The sequence below is a fragment of the Monodelphis domestica genome, chromosome 3 (assembly GCF_027887165.1).
Source record: "Monodelphis domestica isolate mMonDom1 chromosome 3, mMonDom1.pri, whole genome shotgun sequence".
In the NCBI taxonomy this organism is placed as follows: domain Eukaryota; kingdom Metazoa; phylum Chordata; class Mammalia; order Didelphimorphia; family Didelphidae; genus Monodelphis; species Monodelphis domestica.
The window spans coordinates 473,903,105-473,924,883 of record NC_077229.1 but is presented as its reverse complement, the minus strand read 5'-3'; the positions used below and the strand labels follow the sequence as shown (position 1 = coordinate 473,924,883).

Below are 21,779 nucleotides of genomic sequence, written 5' to 3'. Positions count from 1 at the left end.
CTCTCTCTCTCTCTTTCTTTCTTTCTTTCTTTCTTTCTTTCTTTCTTTCTTCTTTCTTTCTTTCTTTCTTTCTTTCTTTCTTTCTTTCTTTCTTTCTTTCTTTCTTTCTTTCTTTCTTTCTTTCTTTCTTTCTTTCTTTCTTTCTTCACTTTTGAAATTGTTTTGATATTGTCCATTCGAGCAAAAGAGAAATAATGGGTGCTTAATACTGTAATATTAAAAATTTGGAATTTGGTTCCCAATTCACCTACAGTGTTAGTGAAAATTGTTTCTCCATTGAATTGCTTAATGCACAGAAAATGTTGGGTCACCCTCTCCACCAGAATTATTGTGGGGTCTTTCAACTCAAAAAGCAACTTAGAAGCATATGGCAAAGGAAAACTAATTCTTGAATCCCTTGAAAGTAGAAATATATCCATGTAATGATATATGAGATCACTTTACTTTTTCCCTCTCGTAGTACATTAAAAAAGAAGAAATAATTAGCAGTTTAGCATTCCAGAACATTTTTACTTAATTCTTTGGTTTGCTTTTATGAATCAAAATATGCTGATAAATGGATCTTAAATTGTTTATTAACCAGTTTCATCATCTGAAAAAGGAGGTATATTTAAACAAAAGATTCTATGAAGCACAAGCCACACTACTAATTTAATTATAATGGCTTATACACTGAGCATAATTATATAAGCAGAAATATAGGTACCTTTTGGAAGCTTTGATACTTTGTTCCAGTATTCTGTCCTCTCCACCCCTTCCCCCTCTTTAAAAAGTATCTGAAGTCCTTGAATTTACCCCTTGGCCACCTTAAAATCTCATTTCTAATCCCCTAACACCCTTAATTATGTGATCAGTAGTTCAAATTGTTATTAAACAGCTTTTATAGGATTAGAATTTTTATTCCTGATTAGACAATGAATATATCATCAACTATTACATTCATTTATAAATTATGATTAAAGGTTTAATTCCCCCAAAGATGTTTATAACAATATAAGCTGTCCTGGTATAATTGGAATTTGAAAATTAAGTAACTTGATTTGAGGAGTGGCCAAAGGATAAATAAATTTATAAGCAAAGATGAAGTTTTTATAAGTTTGGCTTTTTGAGATGATCATAGACTTCAAACTGCGGTCCCCAAACCTATTTGTAGGCTAGCCATTTGGTGCCTCTTGACTTCATGTGATTATTCTATATTCAGAATGGATATATTTGCGTACATATATGTGTTTATAATATATACATATTCATATGTCAACTGGTCACTTGTATATGCATCTTTTTGCCTAATGAACAATCAAAATGTTTTCAAGTAAATATGTATAATTTATTAGTTCAGATGAAAAAAGAGAAAATGATGAGAAATGGCAATAAAAATCACACCATAAAATAAGAATAAAAGTAAACATTTAGCTACTCTTGGTATATTCCCATTAATGTAAAAAGCCAACTATTTTTGTATGCATATTTTGAAATCTCACTCTATTTTCTCCCAACAAATCCTACATATAACTTCTCATAAAATAATAATGTACATAAAATACCATGTGTAGATAAAAAAATGTGCAACTTGTACAATTCAGGCCAAATCTTTTTTGTCAAATCTTTTTTGCATGAATTTTCTGGATAATTCCATTAAAGTTCTATTCTATTCTGCCTGTGTAGACACAGATTACAAGTTGGGCAATCTGTCACAAGTGAATTGGAGACATTAGTTAGGACAAAGCCTTAGTTCCCTTGCCTGACATACAAAATAAGGTAACCAACGTGTTTACACATGTTTGTATATGTAAATGTATGTAGACACACAAGCATATAGACTGTTTCCCCTACAGAATATAATTTCTTTGAATGCAAGAACTATACCTAGTCTAATTCCTAACCTGAGTTCAAAACCAGCTTTAGATGCTTACCAGTTGTGTCTAAGATTCATCATCCATAAAATGGGGATAATAATAGCACCAACCTCCTAGAATTATTGTGAAGATAAAATTAGGTAACTTTTATAAAACAAACCTTAAAGAACTAATAAATGCCATGTAAATCTTTTTTTTTCTCCTTTTCGTGGGAAGGAAACATCTTTACTAGCCTGAAGGCAGCAGCTTAGAGGTGACCTACACACATTGTTTTGGGGGGCTTTCCATGTATTTTCTTGTGGTCTTACAAAAAGAACTAGTCATAGAGTTTGGATACACAGATAAGTAAAATGGAGGCAGATTCAAAGTCTGCATACTTTGGGAAAAAAGCTGGACTGTGGTTGCTGTGGACATTGATTGGACTAAATGGGTAGTGGCAAAATTTTCATTCTCCTGTGTGCTGTACCTATTCAGGAGCATTCTGGGAGAAAGAATAGCTTGTTAACTTCTGTCAAAAAATGTGTATTGGAAAGGTATTTGAGAAAATGGAAGAGTGCAAGGAGATGGCTTGAAATTTAAAAGGAAAGGAACAAGAGTTTTGTGGGTTTTACCTTTCTAGATAAGTATATTGAGGATATCTAGTATAAGTTAAATCTGCCCCAAATGATGTGTAATCTATATTCTAACTGTGGTCTTAATCTTCCTTCAAGCTCTTGTGAGTTAATGTTATTTCTTTAATTTATTGCATATATATATATGTGTATATATATATATATATATATATATATATATATATATATATATATGTATATATCTCCTTCTAGGTTCATTTTTTCTAATGAAAACCAGAGGGCAGTGTCTACACTGGTGAGATGAAGGAGAGAACCAAGCAATCTGGTGAGTTTAATTAGTATATGAAAATTTTGGGCAATTCAGTTCAAACCCCATTTCCTCAGTTCTTTTTGCAAGAAATATCTAGATAATTCTATCAAATGTATATTTCATTCTACTTGTGTAGACAGGCTAAAAGTTGGACAATCAAGGTCACAAGTGAGTTGGAGGAATCACATAGCCTCACTTTCCTTGCTTGGTATTCAAAGCAAACTAATAGTATATTCTTATGCTGGATTTCCTTAATGTTGATAGCACACAGCAAACATTGCCCAATTCTTTATTTTACCTCTTTTCTGGGGTAGTTTGGGGATATGTTGAGATTTTTATTGTTGTTATTGAATTCTGGAGGACTACATTATTCACAGCAAGCTTAAAGGGCTATGAATGGTCAAAAACAAGAGATGTTTTGGCAAGAATCAGTATTGGTTGTTGAAATACAGTAGACCATGAGAAATTTCATTTAAATTTAAGTGAAGGTGATAAAACAAAATCTAATAGCATTACATTATTAATGTTGAGGGGGTGGGACCTAGATCTCTGATTTTAGGGAGAGATTCTGCTCTAGAACCTCCCTGCACTAATGAAGTCTAGTAATTCATCTGTGATTTCTATTCATAGAGTGCCCTAGGACACTAAGACAAAGTGGCTTGCACATGACTATTCATCTACAGTATGGTAGAGGGGATAGATTATAGTACCTGAAGTCAGGAAGACATAGGTTCAATTCTTACCCCAGGAGCTTACTACCTGGGTGATCCTGGGCAAGGTCCTTAACATCTTTGTACCTCATTTTCCACATCTGTAAAATGAGGGTCTTAGACTCTGTAGATTCCAAAGTTCTCTAAAGCCCTAGATCTTTAATATTATGATCCTTTGAGCCTGTGCTAGGTATGAGAACTAAACCCTAGTTTTATTGATTCCAAAGCTGGTCTTCTGTCTCTTAATGTTGTTTCTCTCCCCTGACTTGCTATTTTGAGTTATGTTTAGATATAATGGTTTCAGACAATTTATCCCCTTTGATTTCAGTTATTAATACCCTTTATCTCTCCAAGATTACTTTTTAAAAGCCCTTAACATTCCAACATAGAATAAACACTATGCATTGGTTCTAAGGCAAAAGAGCTAAGCAATGGGGGTTAAGTGACTTCCCCAGGGTCACACAGCTAGGAAATGTCTGAGGTCAAATTTGAACCCAGGACATTCTATCGCCAGGTCTGGCTTTCTATCTATCCACTGAACCACATACATGGCCCCTAGTTAACTGCTTTTGAGAAGACTGAGCTTCAGAGATGTTAAGTGACTTGCCCAACTGTGAGTATACACCAAGGCTTTTTCTGGGCTCTCTTCTATATTCTCTCTATAATGCCTCACTTGGTGATCCCATTAGCTCCAATCTATTTAATTTTCATCTAAGTAGGTGACTAATAGATTTATGTATTAATCAGTCCCTTGGAATTTATCAAGAACTGCGACAGGAGCTAGAGATAACAAGTACAAAAAATGAAACAGTTTCTCTTTACATGGAGTTTACATTAGAAGTGGGGGAGACAACACACACATATGTAGAGAGAGCAAGCATATGTAGTTATCAAATAATACATCAATTATCCTTGTGAAGTCATGCAGACCAAATTTATATATATTGTGTAATCATATGTAATATAATTAATGATAGTTGCTTTAAGGAAAAAAAGTAAATAATAACTTCAATACATTAGTTCCAAAATCATTGTTTTGATTTGTATCTCCCTCTGAATTTCCTTCTGTTCTCTTCTGGGTATTTTGAAAAAAATTAATTGATGCCCTTTTCTTTCCCTTTTTTTTTTGGCATCACTATCACTAGTTCCCCTACTCTCCTCTAATTCTTTCGCTATGGATACAGTTAAAAATTGCAAGCATATACAAAGTAGATAAATACAAGAGAGTTTCAGAGGGAGCGGACTAGCATTTGTGAGCATATGCATAATGTTTAATGCAGAAAATATGCCTGAAAGCATCTTAAAGAAAGAGGACTCTATGAGGGGTAGGTAAGGAAGGAATAGATTCAGGGCATGGGGGATAACAGCTCAGAGGCCCAGATGTGGAAGATGGAATGCTATATGTGAGAAACAGGGAAAACCAGTTTTGTTGAATCAAAGAATGGAGCATTGGGAATAATGTCCAATGTAGCTTGAGAGGTAGGTTGAAGCCAGGTTATCTGGTTTATAAGAGGAGATGATATAGGGAAAGTATCAAGTTATCTCCAGCCCTGGACTTCTCTTTTATCTATTGGAATTGTTGAACTGACTGTCTTACAGGCATCCCCAAATTTTAAGATGCCAAATTTCAGAGAAGATGCTAATCTGTATTTATAGAGAAAGTTCCTCTTTGAGAGCTCCCATTACCAGCAAAACCATATTCCCTATTCTTACATTGTAATCCTGATATTTCCAGATCACCATGTTCATGTCTCTCAAGAGAAATCCCATGCTTTGAACATATTTTGTTGCTCTCTTGCAGGAAATTCCATCCTTCTAAAAGCTAAAAATTCAACTTGACTTTTGGATAAAATTACAGATAGTTATTTAGGTTTTCTACTTGAATTGCTAAATTATGTCCTTGGAGACAGAAAGTTTACTTCAAATAGGGGATTACCACTTTGCTCTTCTCTCACTTTGTCATTGAGCCTCCTTAGTATAATCTTCAGGCTCATTTCACTCAGTTCTATGTTTTTTTGGTGGTTTTAGTATGATATTGTTTGTTGTGTTTAGAACTGGGGGAAATCTTTTTGATATATTTGTTAGGCAAAGGTAGCAATCTGTGAAATGGTCTTTTTGTTTTCATCAAATTATTTGACAAGATCTCTGTATCCAACTATTTAGTAGTGAAACGGAGCGATATCCTATGAGTGAGGGATCCAAACTTTATCCTCAGCATCTATCTTATGAACAAGATCCATTCACATGATTTTTAAAATAGTGGAGTAAATCTTTGTCTCTGAGATTTTAAAGTTTTCTTCCTGCATATCTAACAGTACTACTTTGAATGATTGACACATTTAGGAATCATATTGAATATTTAAGTAGCAAATACCAATATATATACAGAGTACAAGGCACTTGAGAAAACAAGATTAGAAACAATAATGATGTTTACCAAATGACAGACACCCTACACACAATTGACAGAACAGCTGGTACATATCGAGAATTTCACTACATGATTGAACACTCATGAACACGTCTTAGCCTGCCCTGCCACATAACACATAAGCTGGGACTTCACATAGCATTCAAGAATGAGCCACCTAGTGACTTCTCACTATATCTCCCCCTAGCCTATCCTTAGTCAAACCACACTTTATTACCACCTCGTACTGCATAATTTAAATAAAAATTTACATGTCACTCAGTTATGGTGGGTGATAGAGACATTCTGTTTGCTTTTTGAATTCCACATAAAAAATACATAAAAAACCACCACAGAGTTTTCCTGTGACAAACCATAAGAAGAACAGCGGTGGCAGTGGGGTCGATAGTTGAGACCCAGAAGTATCCAACATGTGGTCCAGGCTACCTATGGCAAGCAAGCAACGACTCGTGTGACCTCTTCCAGATTAAAATGTTATTTGGAAATATTTGACAAGATAGGTAAAAATTCAATAAAACATAGATACCATTACATTTGAAAACTAAGTCACTATGTGACTTATCATCAAGGATCCTTATGTATAGATGACTGGCTATCATTTTATATGAGTTTGACATTGTGGTATTAGACTACACATCAATGATTCAATGATGTTTTTTAGGTGACTTGAGATTTTAAATAATTATTCTTTGTTTTCAAAACATTCTTCTGACGTGTTCCCTTGGAAATAATGTGAAGTAGAATCATGGAATCTTAGAGTAGGAAATCTTAGAAGTCATTTTGTCTAAATCCTTAATATTACGGATTGGGAAAACTAGGTCCAGGGAGCCTAAGATTTGCCTAAAGTTACACAATTTGTTAGAGGCAGTCTATAAGCACTTCACACGTAAAAAATGAGCTACTAATAGATTTCTTCTGAATATGATAATTGCAAATCTAATGACAGATTTGTGGACAATATGAAGAGATGTCTTGTTTCTCTCCAAGAGAAAAATAGGTGACTGCATATTTCCACAATTTCTTTTGCAGCATTTAAATTACTTCTGTTTAACTGATAACAATAATATTGGTATTTATATGTCATTTTAACTTTTGCAAAGCACTTTATGTACATTATCTCATCTGAGCCTCAAAACAAACTGCAACACAAGCTCAAGTAAGTTGTTCACCTTCTTGAACTTCTGGAGACTCCAAGACCTAGAATTTCTATAATTCTATCTCATATTTTCATAGTATTTTATATTCTAAACACAGAGATTCCTTTAAAAGAGACTACTCATTCTTTTTGCCTGCATTTGCATTCCTAGCACAGCCCAGTGCTAGACACATAGTAAGTCAGTAAATGTTCTCTGTCTCTCTTTCATACACACACACACACACACACACACACACATACACACACACACACACACACTTAAAGCATTGTACTTTCTCTAGAAAAAAATTTAAAAAACAATTTCTCCAGACTATCAACATGCCAATCAGCTTATCTTCTCTTACAAGCACACATTTCAGCATCATCTTATCCCTTCCTGGTGACTTACTACATGTTAGCAGCTACAAGGGAACAGAGGTTTACCCATATTTGTTTCCCTAATCTTTTGGTGCTATTTCAAACAAGAGCTTGCATTGTAGCTTTTGTTGTATTCCTTACCAATTATAACCATTTGTATTATTTTTTCTTCTTTTTCTTCAATCTCCCTTTAAAGGAAAAAGCAATTCTTTATTTATGGGCAGGAATTTTGTCTTAGATTGGTATGTGAAGCTGTCCAAATTGCTATTAAAGATTAAAATGACATTAAGACATCTTGGACATCCTGTGTATATATTATTCATTAGAAAAATGCCAGGTAGGGTCAGACTCTTAAAAAATCCAACAGGATCCATAATTCTCTAAAAGAAGTGGTCCTCCAAGTAATAGCAAGAATATATACATAAATGCACATACACACATGTGTTTACCTATAAATATATGTGTATATATGTAATACACCACTTTGTTTCAAAACATTTTATGTGCATAATTTCATTTACCCATTGAGGAACTCAAATGCTGATAATTTCACATTTTTTTTTCATTTGTGCTTTTATGAACAGGTAGCAACATTTAGGAATTTACTTGATATATACATATAAAGGCTTTGGATTCAAATATTCAACAGCTGCTCCTTTGGACATCTCTACCTGGATGACCAGCCAGAACAACATATTCAAAATTGAAATCATCATCTTCATCCCCCAAACCTTGCAACTTTATTGTATCTGTTAATGATTTTGCCCAGATTTGAAATCAGTTGTGAATTCTTTTCCTTTCCCTGATTATTCATGAAGTCCCTCTTAGACATCCTTTCCTTGCTATGGTCATTTCTATAATTGTTTAGGTTCTTTTCTCCCACCTATTACAATAGCTTCCTGAATGATCATACCAACTAATCATTTTCCCCTTCTAACCTAGATCATTTTTTTCAAACTATTGGTTCCAAGATAGAAGAGCAGTAAGGGCTAGGCCAGTGATGGTGAATCTTTTAGAGACCAAATGCCCAAACTACAGTGTGCCCTCTTCTCCCCACCCCTAGCACCTTACCCAAGACAGGGAAGGGAAGAAGTGCTCCTATTGGGCTGCTGGACAGAAGGATGGGTCATGTGAGAAATATCCTCAGGCACATGTGGAGGAGGGGAAAAGCCCTCTCCAGCATACATGCCATAGGTTTACCAACTCAGGACTAGGCAATGGGAGTTAAGTGACTTGTCCAAGATCACACCACTAGGAAGTATCTGAGGTGTCTAGATCAATTTTAACAATCCTAGGTCCAAGAATCTCTGTTCCTCTGTCTGCAATAGATCCCTTTTACCTAATGAATAAAGTCTAATAATTTCACACCATAATAGACAAGATCTGAGCAAGATAAGGAAAAACACTTATTTTATTCCACAAACATGTATTTTCATCAAATGGCATGTATTTTGCTTATAAATTTGATAAATTATCTTCTTGATTCAAACTAAGGGAATCTTTTCCTCAAATTTAAAATTTTATAGCTAACTTTATGAATTGTGGTGCCAAGGTATACAAACAACTAAAAAATCCCCTCCTGTTGTCTTCAATTAATTGAAAAACAGGAAATAAGACACCATGATTCATTTTTCCTAGAAAGCTCAGTGGAGAAGTCCTTTTTCTCTACACTACAAATATTCTAAGAAAGTTGAATATGCTTAGAATTTTGGTAATTAAATAATATTTAAAGTGTATTAAAGACTTAGAAAATCTGAGACTCATTCTTTGTAACGTGGAATGTAATTTTTTGTAATATGATTGAATACTAATTTGGTAATATTGATTGCATATGAATGAATATTAAATTTGTAATATGAATGACTGATTCCTAATTTACGTGTCTTGTATGTTTAGGCTTCCATATATTGTTTTCTTAAAGTCGTGGATCCACTAATGATTTCAGATGACTCTTCCCTGCAAAATGTCACCAATGGTGATGTCAACAGCCTGGGAGATGGTGGGTCATGAAGGTTGGAGGAAAAAGACTCTGGCAAGGGACCTCATCCACTAAGTGGCTGACAGTTGAGAATCAAATTAAAACAAATGTTTGGAAACCCCTAAAGATGGATGCATGAATTTGGTTGCATAACACTAACCTGAGCAAGGTCTAGGATAGTACTGCCATTGAAATGATAGAATGGGGGTTAAATTGGGGCATGGGATTTTCTCAAGTCATTGCAGGACTCCCAAAACCTATGGTTCAAGTGGATAGCTGACAAGTGGACTTTGGGGAAGTGTGCAGGAAGCCCCAAAGGGTTTTCCTTTTGTGAGAATAGCTTCACAATTCAGCACCAGTTTCAACTAGTCCAAATTGCTGCCTTTTTTGGCTTAGGTACAGGAGGAGTCTGAAGCTCATGGTTTCTGTGACAACGCAGGGTCAGGTGACCTGGATATGTCCTGCCAAGTGGCTCCTGAGGAATAAATAGGCTGTTTGTAAACAGGACGGCTCAGCATACTCTCACAAGATTTCAAGTTCACAAAGTGTGAGGCAGCTGGGGGAAGGGTCAAAGGTGAAAGGTGACAAGCCATCTTGGGCCCGCTCTTATGGGCAGCCCCTGGCTGCGGTTCAGACTGAGGTCCTGGAAACGTGCCATTGACAGGCCTCCTGCCAAGGGATTTGTTACTCTGAGAGTTTGGCTTAGCAGGATTTTATTGCAAAAATCGCTTCCATTCTTTGACGGTTTATGAAAGTACCCAAAAGAAGAGAATTAAAAAGAAATGTATCTGTAGCAAACTTGTAAACAAATTCATTTCCCATGCAAAATGTAATCAGAATAATGTCTCTTCTAGGGACAGAAGCCTTTAAAAGTGAATTTACTATATAAAGTAATAACTAGAGATTATAGGCAAACTATATTCCAGTAAAAAAAAATTAAATGCATTAAAATAACTGAGGAGATTAAAAAATACTGACAATCAACTTGAGGCTGTTGCAGATATAGGAAGCTGTCTATCTTTGCTACCCCTAAATTTTCAGAAGTAGAATCTGTGATTTTAAAAGTCTAGTGAGATATCTGAATTAGTGACTCCACCTACTCTGATATGCTACACTTGTCTTCATTGTTAGGACCTGGTATATGAGATGGAGGAAAGAAAGCAAATGGAGTTTCTTCTAGTTTTCTTGGTGAATTTTTGTCATTCTGGGGTGAGGAAAGCGGTTGTTTCTTAGACAAAGAATATATTCTAGGAGAACCAAACACAAAGTAAATCTTAGGTTTGGCTTCTTAGGGATTCATATTGGACATTAAAGGGCTACCTTTTTAATGCCCTAAGTATCATACTCATTCACCTTGGTCACTTGCTGAATCTGTACTGTATACCAGGGAAAGTACAAGAAATCACTTATCTTCCATAACGATCTTTATGCCCAGGCAGTTCTCCATAATTGTGAGTTATTTTCCTCACTGGAATTGGAGAGTTGACCCTTCTAGAAGTTTGGAGATAACAGTGGATCTTGGAGGAAGGGTCCAGGTCAGATGAAGATAAGGTAGCTACCAATTGAGAGGCTAATTTGAACCAGGAAGACCTGGATTCAAATCCTATTTCAAATATTAAAGCCATGGGATCCTGGGCAAGTTCTTTAACTTCTTTACTCTTTGGGTTCTTAAGCTGTGAAATGAAGGAGCTGGATGTTATGTCTTCTCAGATCCTTTCTAACACCATTACTGCTAATGGAAAATCAAATGGCTGGATTCCAGTCACAAATTATATTCTTCAAAGATAACTCTAGGTCAATAGCACAAACGTGGCTAGACTAAAATTAGATTTTAAAAAATCATGAGGAAAAATTGGAAGAAGATGTGAAGTTGGTTAATAACCTTCATTATGTCTTGGTCTACAGGTAGAATGGGAAGAAGACAATTTTCCTATATGACCTTTACACACTTGCTTAGTTTTTTACTAGTAGAACAATAAACCATTTCTATTTTGTTTTTCAATAGAGATGTGTAAGTGGAATTATGTGAAGATTTCTCATTTCATGGACCTTTGCTACTTGACTCCCATTCATTTTCTTCAGAAAAGCTCAAGAATCATATTTATTGCCTGAAGAAATCACTTGCCACTATCTTCCCCTTATACAACTTCTTGGGAGCATGAACACATGTCTACATGAGATGAATTGGTAAATAAAATTTCTTTTCTATCTTAATAATGAAATAATGCAGGTAGAGTGTTCTGTAAATCTTGAAATGTTCTATTATTATTAAATATATTATACACCACCACAACAATAATAACTTTTCCCTTGTGCAGAAATTTATGAGCTCCTTTTCTATATCATTTTTGTTGTGCTCAAAAGTGAGCATTTTGATCAAGTTACCCTTTTGGTGTGTATTTAAAAAGTATAGCCCCAGGAGCAAAGTCATATTATTAATTTCTCTGTGTCCTAAGTAGCATAATAATTTTTAATTTTAACTTTATTCTAATGTAGTGGGACTGAGATTATAAATTTGATTATGATATCATCATCATCACTGGTACTCAAATTTACAAAGTACTTTAAGACGTAGAAAGTGTTGTGAAATAGGTGAAACAATTATTTTATCTCTACAAGTGGAAACAAGACCAAGGCAAGTAAATTTCTTAGGGTTATGCATCTAGGTCAGTTGATAGAGCACTGGTCTAAGAGTCAAAAAGACCTGAGTTCAAATTCTTCCTCAGACAGTACTTCCTCAGACTGAACTTAGATATACTTGATCCTGGGCAAGTTACTTAACCACTCACCACCTCAGTTTCTTCATCTGCAAAATGGGGATGATAAAAGTATCTACTTCCTAGGGACATTGTGAAGATAAAATTAGATTTTATTTTCAAAATGCTTTGTAAATATTAAATCACTATGTAAATGTTAGCTATTATTGTCATCATAATCAATTATAAGAGGTGGTACTCAGGTCATCTAACTCTAAGACTCGGGCTCTTGACAGTACCTACACTCCTTATCATAGAGTATGATAAAGGATGTTAAAAATAGTCCAACATTCTCATTTTTATAGATGAGGAAACTGATATTCAGAGCGGTTGTAAGATCAAAGATTTTGTACTGGAAGGGGCCTTAGAGATCACCTAGTCTCATCTCATTTTATAGATAAGGAAATGAGATCCAGAAGTCACATTGCTAGTTATTAGCAGATTTGGGATGAGAATTCAGATCTCATGGTTCTTAGTTGAGAGTTCTCTTCATTACAGTAAATTTAAAAAAATTCCTCATAGGATCAGCTAGAATACTTGTCAATAATTAAAATTGGGGCTCTTGGTACTCTTTGAGGGAATATTTAAAATACTATCCTTATTGCATTTCTGCTAGTTTTGGTTCCGTCTCCATCCTCTTTGTTACAGTAGCAGATGGTTTTGTTGTTAAGTTGTTTCAGTCTTATACGACCCCTTGTGACCCCATTTAGGTTTTTTGGGTAAAGATACTGGAATAATTTGCCATTTCCCTCTCCAGCTCATTTTAATAGATGAGGAAAACAGAGTAAAGTGATTTGCCCAGAGTCACCCAGTTATCGTGGGGGAGGGGTGGTGAGAGAGAGAGAGAGAAAGAGAGAAAGAGAGAGAGAGAGAGAGAGAGAGAGAGAGAGAGAGAGAGAGAGAGAGAGAGAGAGAGAGAGAGAGAGAGAGAGAGAGAGAGAACAAGAGAGAATATATATTCCAGACAAAGGAGACAGGAAATGGAATGCCATATGTAGTGGCAATAAGAAGGCCAGAGTTTGCTGGACTATATTTTGAAAGAAGAGGAGTAATACATAACAAGACTGGAAAGGTAAGAAGGAACCAGGTAGTAAAAGGATTTTAGTGTCAAAGAGGGGTATCTATATTTAATCCTAGAGGTAAGAGGGAGTCACTGAAGTTTACTGAATAGGTGAATAACATGGCCAGTGCTACCCTTTAGAAAAATCGCTTTGGCAGTTGTATGAAGACTGGTTTAGAGTGGTTAGAGTCTTGATTCAAGGTGACTAATTAGGGAGCTATTGTAATAATGTAGGTGAGAAGTGAGAAGAGACTAGGCTGGTCCTTCTGTGAAGAACACAAATCTGTTTCTGGGTCCATACTTGTAGTCATTCAGCTTGGTAGGACTTGTCAGAGTTTGTGTTCCCCTGGCAGAGCTGTGAATAACCCAAGATTATCTTTCCTCCATGATGGAGCCCCATGACAGAACTTTCATGGAGATTTAATTTCTAGCAAGTTCCAAAGTCTATTGCTATATGACTTTCCTTATTGATGGAGATGAATACCCTGCCTTATATGAGGGATGGGACAAGTTGGTGAGAGTGGAGAGAGCTCCAGTCTTTAGTAGTCCCTTATGGGACTCTTTAAGCTTCAAGTCTTCTTCAGGACTCCTCAAGCAGTGAGTTGCTTAGGGTGCTTTTGGCTTCCACCTCTGAGAGGGAAGATAGTTCTTGGTCGGTCTGGGTTTTCTTTCTCCTAGTGAAAAAATGCTTTCCCTTTGTATTGTCTGCTATATATACTCCAATGTAAACCTTTCTTTGAAGTTTTGCTGTGGTTTGGGAAAGTGTGCTTCTTTGCTGTTTTCTGTAGGTTTTCGTTGTGGAACTGGTATTTGGTAGGAAAGAGGTCAAACCTTGTATATAGAGCTTGGGATCCCCTTCCCCCTTAATGATACAGTGATTGTGTCATTACTGATAAGCAGAAGTCAGACTGTACCTGATCATGTGCCCTAGGCTAATAATAATAATAAGGGGGCAAAACAGATACTTGTAGCCTGATACCCCCTTTTTCTGAGAAGAACAAATTGACCTCCAACCCCCAAATCCTGCTTCCCTTCCTGGCAGAATTTAAAATCTCTCTTGGGGGAAAAGAAGCTAGATATATCTATTCTGCCCAATAATTCCCCCATGCTACAGATGTGGGGCTTTGTTAGACATGGTCCCCTTCTCCCCACATGTGAAAACGACTGGATGCATTATAGGCTTTCTATTTGCCAAGACTTATGCAATTTATTATAGATTGCATCTTTTGAGGAACTTCCTACAAAAATTAGATAAAAATCAGTCTGTAAAAATTTGTTAAGCACCTACTATGTACCAGGTACTGTGTAGTAAGCACCAGAGATAAAAAGAAAAGGAAAAGACTGTTCCTGCCCTCCAGGAACTCACAAACTAATTTGAAAAGACAATATATAATAAGTAGTTGAAAGGCAGTGGAGGAGGGGTAGAGGAAGGGTATCCTGAAGCAGAGAGCTTTGGAAGGAAAAGTGGAGCATGAAGTTTAGCATGAAGTTTAGGAGTGTCTTCCATAAATGGAGGATCTGGAAGAACCTCTCAATGTTCACTCTCTGCCCTCTCCAGTCAGAGGGAGGGAGTAGCCAGACCTTGGGGCAGGGGTTTATTGAGGAGAGTTGAGTTGCAGAGTTGGAGGGATCTCAGAGGAAGATGAGTTTCTGATGACAGTGATGAAATCCAGGAGAGCAGCCAGGTGGGAAATGATGTGCTAAGAGTGAATGTAGAGGTAAGGATGCCAATTATATGTGGTAATGTTGTATGAGTGTATATTTTTATGTATACAATGAAAGGAAGAAAGGTAGGTTTGTAGGTATTCACTATTACTAATATCAAAAAGTAATCTAGAACTTATTATCTAATTAATCTTTACAGCATCTCTGCAAAGTAGATAAATGCTAGGACAGTAGACTGACTACATTTTAGCAAGTTATCCATCTCCTCTTAATGCTAGTGCCTTTCCTCTGAGATTGCCCCCAATTTATTCTGTATGTAGCTTGTTCACACACATCTCCAGCTCTTAGCACAGTGTGGAGCATATAGTAGGGGCTTAATAAATGCTTATTCATTTGATTTGATCACATTGTCTTTGACTATCTAAAGAAAGGGAAGAGGAAAACTCAAATTGTTATGTTTTTTGGGAGAGGGGATAATTCAAGCAAAAAAAATCTTTTAAGAAATGTCTGTATGTTTTTGTTGGTGTAATATGAATCATCTGAATCAATGAATATTTGCACAATGTGAGGCAGCTGGGTGGCTCAGCAGATTGAGAGCCAGCATGAGAGATGGGATGTCCTGGGTTCAAATGTGGCCTCAGACACTTCTTAGCTGTGTGACTCTGGGCAAGCCACATAATCCCCCCTTGCCTAACCATTACCGCTCTTGTGTCTTGGAACTAATACACAGTATTGACTCTAAGATGGGAGGGATGGGTTTTAAATATATACATATATGACATGCATATATCACACACACATTTATATATATATCAGCACAATCTTGGGATAATTGCATTTCTATAGGACCAACTATCCTAAGGCAAAGGTAAGTCCCAATAGAGCTGATATTTCTTGACTCTATCTTTTTATCCTGGCAAATGCAGTGATCAATTAACCCTTATCATCATCGTTAGCCAAATGCCTTGTTTTAAAAGGCTGTTTCAGAATGACTCTTCTCTTTATTTTCCGTCAGTAATAACAGAGCAGCTTTACCAACTGTCATTTGCATTATGTGAGAAATAAATAATCTTCAGCATCACCAAACCCGCCTAGCCAGCATATGTCTAACAAGACTACAGTTATACATACACACACAATATATGTATACAAAATTTCCTCTTCATTACTCACATCCTATTTTGAATTGTTTTAAGCCAAAACCATGGATTGCCCAGACATACTGTTTATTTCACTATTGGTGTTATTTTTCAGTGTTTCTCAGAGAAAGTCCTCTTTTTTTTATTCCTTATATGTTGAATCCTGAAATAGCTGAAAGGAGTATATAATATAGCTAACATATCCCTTTTGCTTCTTAAATCCAAAGGGGCCATGGCAAATCTTTTAATAATGTAAAATGACAAATGTGGACAAGGATAATCTATTCACTTGTTTATTGCCCCCAGACATCCTAGGTTAATTCACAAATCTGACACCTCTCAATTCACAATTTTGCATTGGGTCCTTTCATTTAGTTATAAGGGATATAAAGTCACAGTTATTTAGACATGTTGCTTAAGAAACAGGAAGAGGGGAGTGTCCATTCCATATTTCCAAAGAACCATATTTTCTTTTGGTGTTTTGCCTATGTTCAAAGTCTGCCTGTTCTTCTCTCAGGAAATTTCCTTTTGCTTTTGTTGGGAGATGTAGACATAACTGAGGTTTGCAATGGGAGAGCATATGACTTATATGAGCATGGAGGTATATTATTAGTATATGTTCCTGGAATCCATAAGATAAAAAGCTGATTCAGGATGGACACTTTTGTCAGAATGCATGCCCCCTAATTAAGGTAATGCATTTTCTGATCAGAAAATCTCTGCTTTTCTTTCTTTTGAATGAAGGACTGCAGTGGCAATGGCTGCTCCATTTATATCATACTTTATACTTTAAAAATGCTTTTGTCATGCCAACAAGGCAACATAAATATTATCATCCCCTTTATGAATGAGAAAACTAATGCTCAAATTGTTGAGAGATGTCCCCCCAGCTTCACACAGCTAATAAGTGGCTGAGCCAGAATTTGAATCCAGAAATCTGATCCCAAGTCCAGTATTCTTTCCACTCACTACAATACCCTTTAACAAACCTGGCATTGTAGTAGGGCTAGACTTGAAACAACACCTGCCCACCACCAAAAAAAAAGCCCTTTTGAATTCTACCTTAAACACAGACTAAAATAAACACTCAGAAACTCAGCTTTCTCTGCTGTAAAATGGGTCTAACAATGGGGGCACTATCTACTGCTGAAAGCTATAAAGAAGACATTTTGTAAATTCTGAGGTGCCACCCAAGTGAGTCATTATTGTTCTTCCATTTTAGTGACTATTCTACTTTTCTAATAATTCCTCTAATTTGGGTAGGAATGTTTCTGCATCATTCTAAAAAGAAGCTGCCCTGTATTTAACCATTTTCTTGAGGTATTTGCTGTCCATGGCAAATAGAAAATGAAATTTGCTTTACATTAAATGTAAGACTAAGCAAAACATTACATACCAGTGCTAAAAATATGTGCAAGGCCAGGTCAAATGCAAAAGCTTAAAAATGTTAGACAATTATTATTTCTGACCACTTATAGAAAGATGAATTTACATGATGATATTCTTTGCTAGATTCCAGCTATGATACCTCAGTGGAAGTAAACCCAGGTTCTCAGAGGCTGGTCTTATAGAGTGTGGGCTATATCTTTCTACACTAGAAAGACTATGTTTGAGCTCAGTGATCCTGTGTGTGTGTGTGTGTGCGCGTGCGCGCGCCTGCACTAACCAGCCAAGTGGAGTTGGTAGCGGCTTAGCTCCAGAAGGCCAGCTGCCAGATGATGAAGTTTTTTGGTTTTAACAACTAAAGAAAACCAAATCATCTCTTAAGAAGTTGTGGAGATCTCTGTTGCTGGAGGGAATACTCAGACCAAATGAAAATATTGGCATGTTGCAGGATAGCTTTTAAAGGGATCTCATTTTTCTTTTTGATTCTAATTCCCACAGAATTTAGGGGAACTCTGAGGTGTTAATAAGATGATACTGGTTGTGACTAAGACCAAAAAAAAAAAGCATTGCACTGAATTAAATCTTCAGACACAGAGTAATGTTCAAATCGTCTTTCTATAAATAGCAAGGATCTCTCGAAAACTGCTCGGAAAAATGTCAACTGTATTTAGTCATCATAGATGAGTAATAACTCTAGAAATTCTCTTTTTTCTGTTCCTTTTTAGACTTCTCAAATGTTATTTTGGTCTCATTTTGTAAAAAGCAGTAAATTGTATTTTGACAGGGTCAGTTTGGACAAAATAAACTTGTAGTAGCCCTTGTCAGAGTCCCCGTGCTTGTAAAAGTTTCTATTTTCTTTTTAAATCATGTTGGACATTTTGCTTATTGAGCATTCAGAAAAGTTGAAAAATAGTAACATGAACATCCCATATAAAAGGTTGGAGTCACACTATTCTTGAGAAAATAGGAAGCATTTCACGAGGTCTTTTAGAAAGTGATGTAAACACCTATGACTGGAGTGAAAAAAGTATTTTTTTGGTGGGAAGATGCTAGGAAAGACCTATCAAAAACAACAAATACAACTTTTGGCAAAAATGTAAGAATTGAACCACTTTTGGACTTTTGCAATTATATGGTTCAAGCAGAGCACTTATAACATCAATTCCATTTCTAAACTGTATGGGCATGGAAACTTGAGCACGTACACATATTTTTATATTTTAGGAATTGATGAATTTTAGGACCTAAAACTGAAAAGCCTTAACAACCATCTTGGTCTTTTAATATTCTGTCTGTCTCCAATTCCTCATTTTGACCTGGTAGCGACACCAAGTTCTTGTAAGACTGTTTTAGTGGGATTCAACATTATTAGCTTCTCCTCAGCTAGAAAAACTTCACATACTGGTCTGGTGGACACTGCTTGACTCTAATCCAAAGTCTAGCTTGGATAAATGGCATGGTCTCAACTTTAAACTGGCTTCGGAGTGATGGAATCTCAGGTCATATCAACTCTAAAGACCATTTACTAAGTCAGAGAGGTTTAACTCTCTTTGTTGGGGGAGGAGACACTTGGGGCAACATTTTCAGCTTTTAGTTAGAGTTCTTTTTGGCTTAGTTCAATTTCTGGTCCAAAGACCATGCCGATAGTTTCACATGACCAGAAAGGCATCTTGCAAAGTCTTTCACAGGCCACATTTTAAAGGTAATTTTACTCTAGAAAGGCTGTAAATAGTAACATAAAAAACTCACAGCTAGTCAATGCTTGGGGGTTGAATGGATAGAGTGCTGAGTCTGGAGTCAAGAAGACAAATTCAGATCCAACCTAAGGTGCCAACTCTAAACTTGGGGAAGCCACTTAACCTCAGTTTTCTTAGCTGTAAAATGGAGGAAATAATAGCACCTACTTCCCAGGGTTTTTGTGAAGATCCAAGGAGATTATGTGTATCAAATGCTTTTAAATACCTTAAAGTGTCCTATAAAAGCTAGCTACTATGTGAATTTTTAAACCATAAAAGAGGTATGTGGTAGGTCATTCACGTAGCCTCATTCTTCTCACATGAACCAGATCTCTTCTAAGGTGTGGGATGAATGTCTTGGGGATCAAGTTGTTTTGTTCATCTTCTCTGAAAAGGGAAATATAAATTAGATTAGTTATCGCATTTGAACTTCATGGCATGGGTGAAGGCAAATTCTAGGTTACCTAATTATTATTGTTTAATTATATTTCTAATCTGTAAGAAAATACATACTCCAAATTTCTTAAATTCATTTCCCTTCCTGATGAGACCTCTGAGGATACACTGAAATTAAAGGAGTTGTTTTTCCTTTACTAACTCCTATAATGGGCTTTGAAGTAATACGGCGGTCTCCACCCTGAAGCCCACGATCAAGCACCTAAACTAACAAAAAGGTAAAACCAAAACAAGGGAAAATTTGGAGACGGAAGAATATAATCAGATAAACGAGGGGAAAGTTTAGAGAAGGATTGCAGAGGGGTAACAGGAGATATTACTTGTGTGTTTCTTACTTCCACTGTTGTTTTCTTTCAGTAAAAGTCCCATCAGCTGGGGAGAGGTGCTCTTTCCTTTGAAGCTAGCTCCTGTTTCTCTGAAATGAGATTCTGTATTCCCAGACCTCCACTCTGCAGTCCCAGCACAAACACACATGCCAACAGCTGCACGGCACTTTAAAGAGGGAGCAAGAAGCTATCAAGCAATTACTTATTCCATGATTTTGACTTCCAGAGGTTTAGGGAGGGGAGAAGGAGGGAGGTAAAGAATAAGACACAGTAAACACCCTTCTGGAAAAGGAGTGTAACGTAGGAAAGCATGAATTCTTTTGGGAAGATAAAATTCCATCAGTGAGGGATGGAGGGAAAAGACACTATCCCATTCTAGAAAGAAAACTATACAGAATGGATGGCATTCAATGTGTAAACTAGTGAATTTGGCATGAAATTTCTCTCCTTTTGAGATAAGCAAGTGCAATTCTCTGATTCTGGTGTGTCCATTTTTTAGTGAGAACCATGCAATTTTTCTAAATGAATCATTTTGGTCCCTGGAGAGGGCCATGCAGGTGTCAGATTAGGTTATCTTAGTTTCTGGAGCCCTGCAGGGGAAGGCTGATGGCTCAATACTCTGTACTGAGGCTGTACTTTTTAAATAACTCTAAGTATTTTACAAGCCCAATTCCTTCCAGAGGGTCATGATGTTAAAGAAGGATCACCCCATCAGGATAGGAGACTGGTGGGTGAGTTTTAGATCTTCTACTGGCTTGCCATGTGACTTTGGGCAAATTGTTTAGGCTTTCTAAATCCTAGTCTCCTCTTTAAAACAGGGATCATAGAATTTCAAGATGGAGAGGGTATTGGAAATAATTCCTTCATTTTACAGAGGAGGAAACTGAGATCCAGAGAAGTTATATTCTTTTGTTATTTACAGGCTTCTCATTAAGATCAAAGTATTCCAAGTACTTTGTTCATTTGTCTCATTTTAAACCTTTTTTATTTGATAGAATTTATTTCCAGGTATGTCAGCCTATCTCTTTCCACCCTACACCCTAGAAGACATCATTTGGCAAAAAACTATGTATATGTACTTTATGTCTTTTGTGTTTTCATTTCATGGCTCATTCTCTGGAGGTGAACATTCAGAAGTTATTTTTAAAATATAGAATCTATAGCTGTATGTAATATTCTTTTGCATTAATTGTCTAATAATGCAAATTTATTTAAATTTAAAATTTAAATTAAAAATGCAAAAAATACAGTGGTATTCAAATGAAGGAATAGCCCAGAAAGGTTAAATACTTTTTGCCACTTCCTGGCAATAAGTACATTAGAAACTTATTTCAGATAATGTTTTGATAGAATTATTAGAATTAGATAAAATTATTTATAGAATCATTAAAACTTTATTTATCAATGTTGCTGTGTACATCTATTTCTCTATCAGTATGTGATATACTGACAGTGTATGCAAAATAACACATATTCTTAAATATAGATCTGAATCTATATTATACTAGCTTTATCCAACAGCAAATCAGGAGAGAAGTTAGAAACAGATCTCAGATAATACATATAATCATTCATAGAAGTACTTGTATTTTCCTCTTTTTTATGTCAGTGTTTTCCTTTGTATGTCTAGATAAAAGCTATCAAGTATGTATCTATGTTGTTATTCAAACATTTTCTTTACAACTCCATTTAGCTTTTTTGATGAAGACACTAGAGTGGTTCACCTTCTTCAGATGAAAAAAACTGAGGCAGAGTTAAGTGACTTACCAGGGTCAGATAATATGTGTCTGAGGCTAGATTTAAATTCAGGAAAATGAGTCTTTCTGACTTCAGATCTGACACTCAAGTGTGTATAATCATCAAATATATGCATATATGCAAGTAT

The 21,779-nt window shown here is 36.0% G+C and overlaps 1 long non-coding RNA gene across 4 annotated transcripts in view; it reads left to right on the top strand.

Moving 5' to 3' along the window:
- Positions 1 to 21,779, top strand: part of LOC103094312 (uncharacterized) — a 102,160-nt gene that overhangs the window by 42,473 nt on the left and 37,908 nt on the right. For 3 of the 4 annotated variants that reach the window (XR_008917889.1, XR_464531.3, XR_008917890.1), the window contains exons 4-5: positions 2,681 to 2,753; positions 11,376 to 11,557. This is a non-coding gene — a long non-coding RNA (uncharacterized LOC103094312). Of the gene's footprint in view, positions 1 to 2,680; positions 2,754 to 7,976; positions 9,392 to 11,375; positions 11,558 to 21,779 lie in introns of all 4 variants that reach the window. The other variant, XR_008917891.1, reaches the window with a different exon arrangement.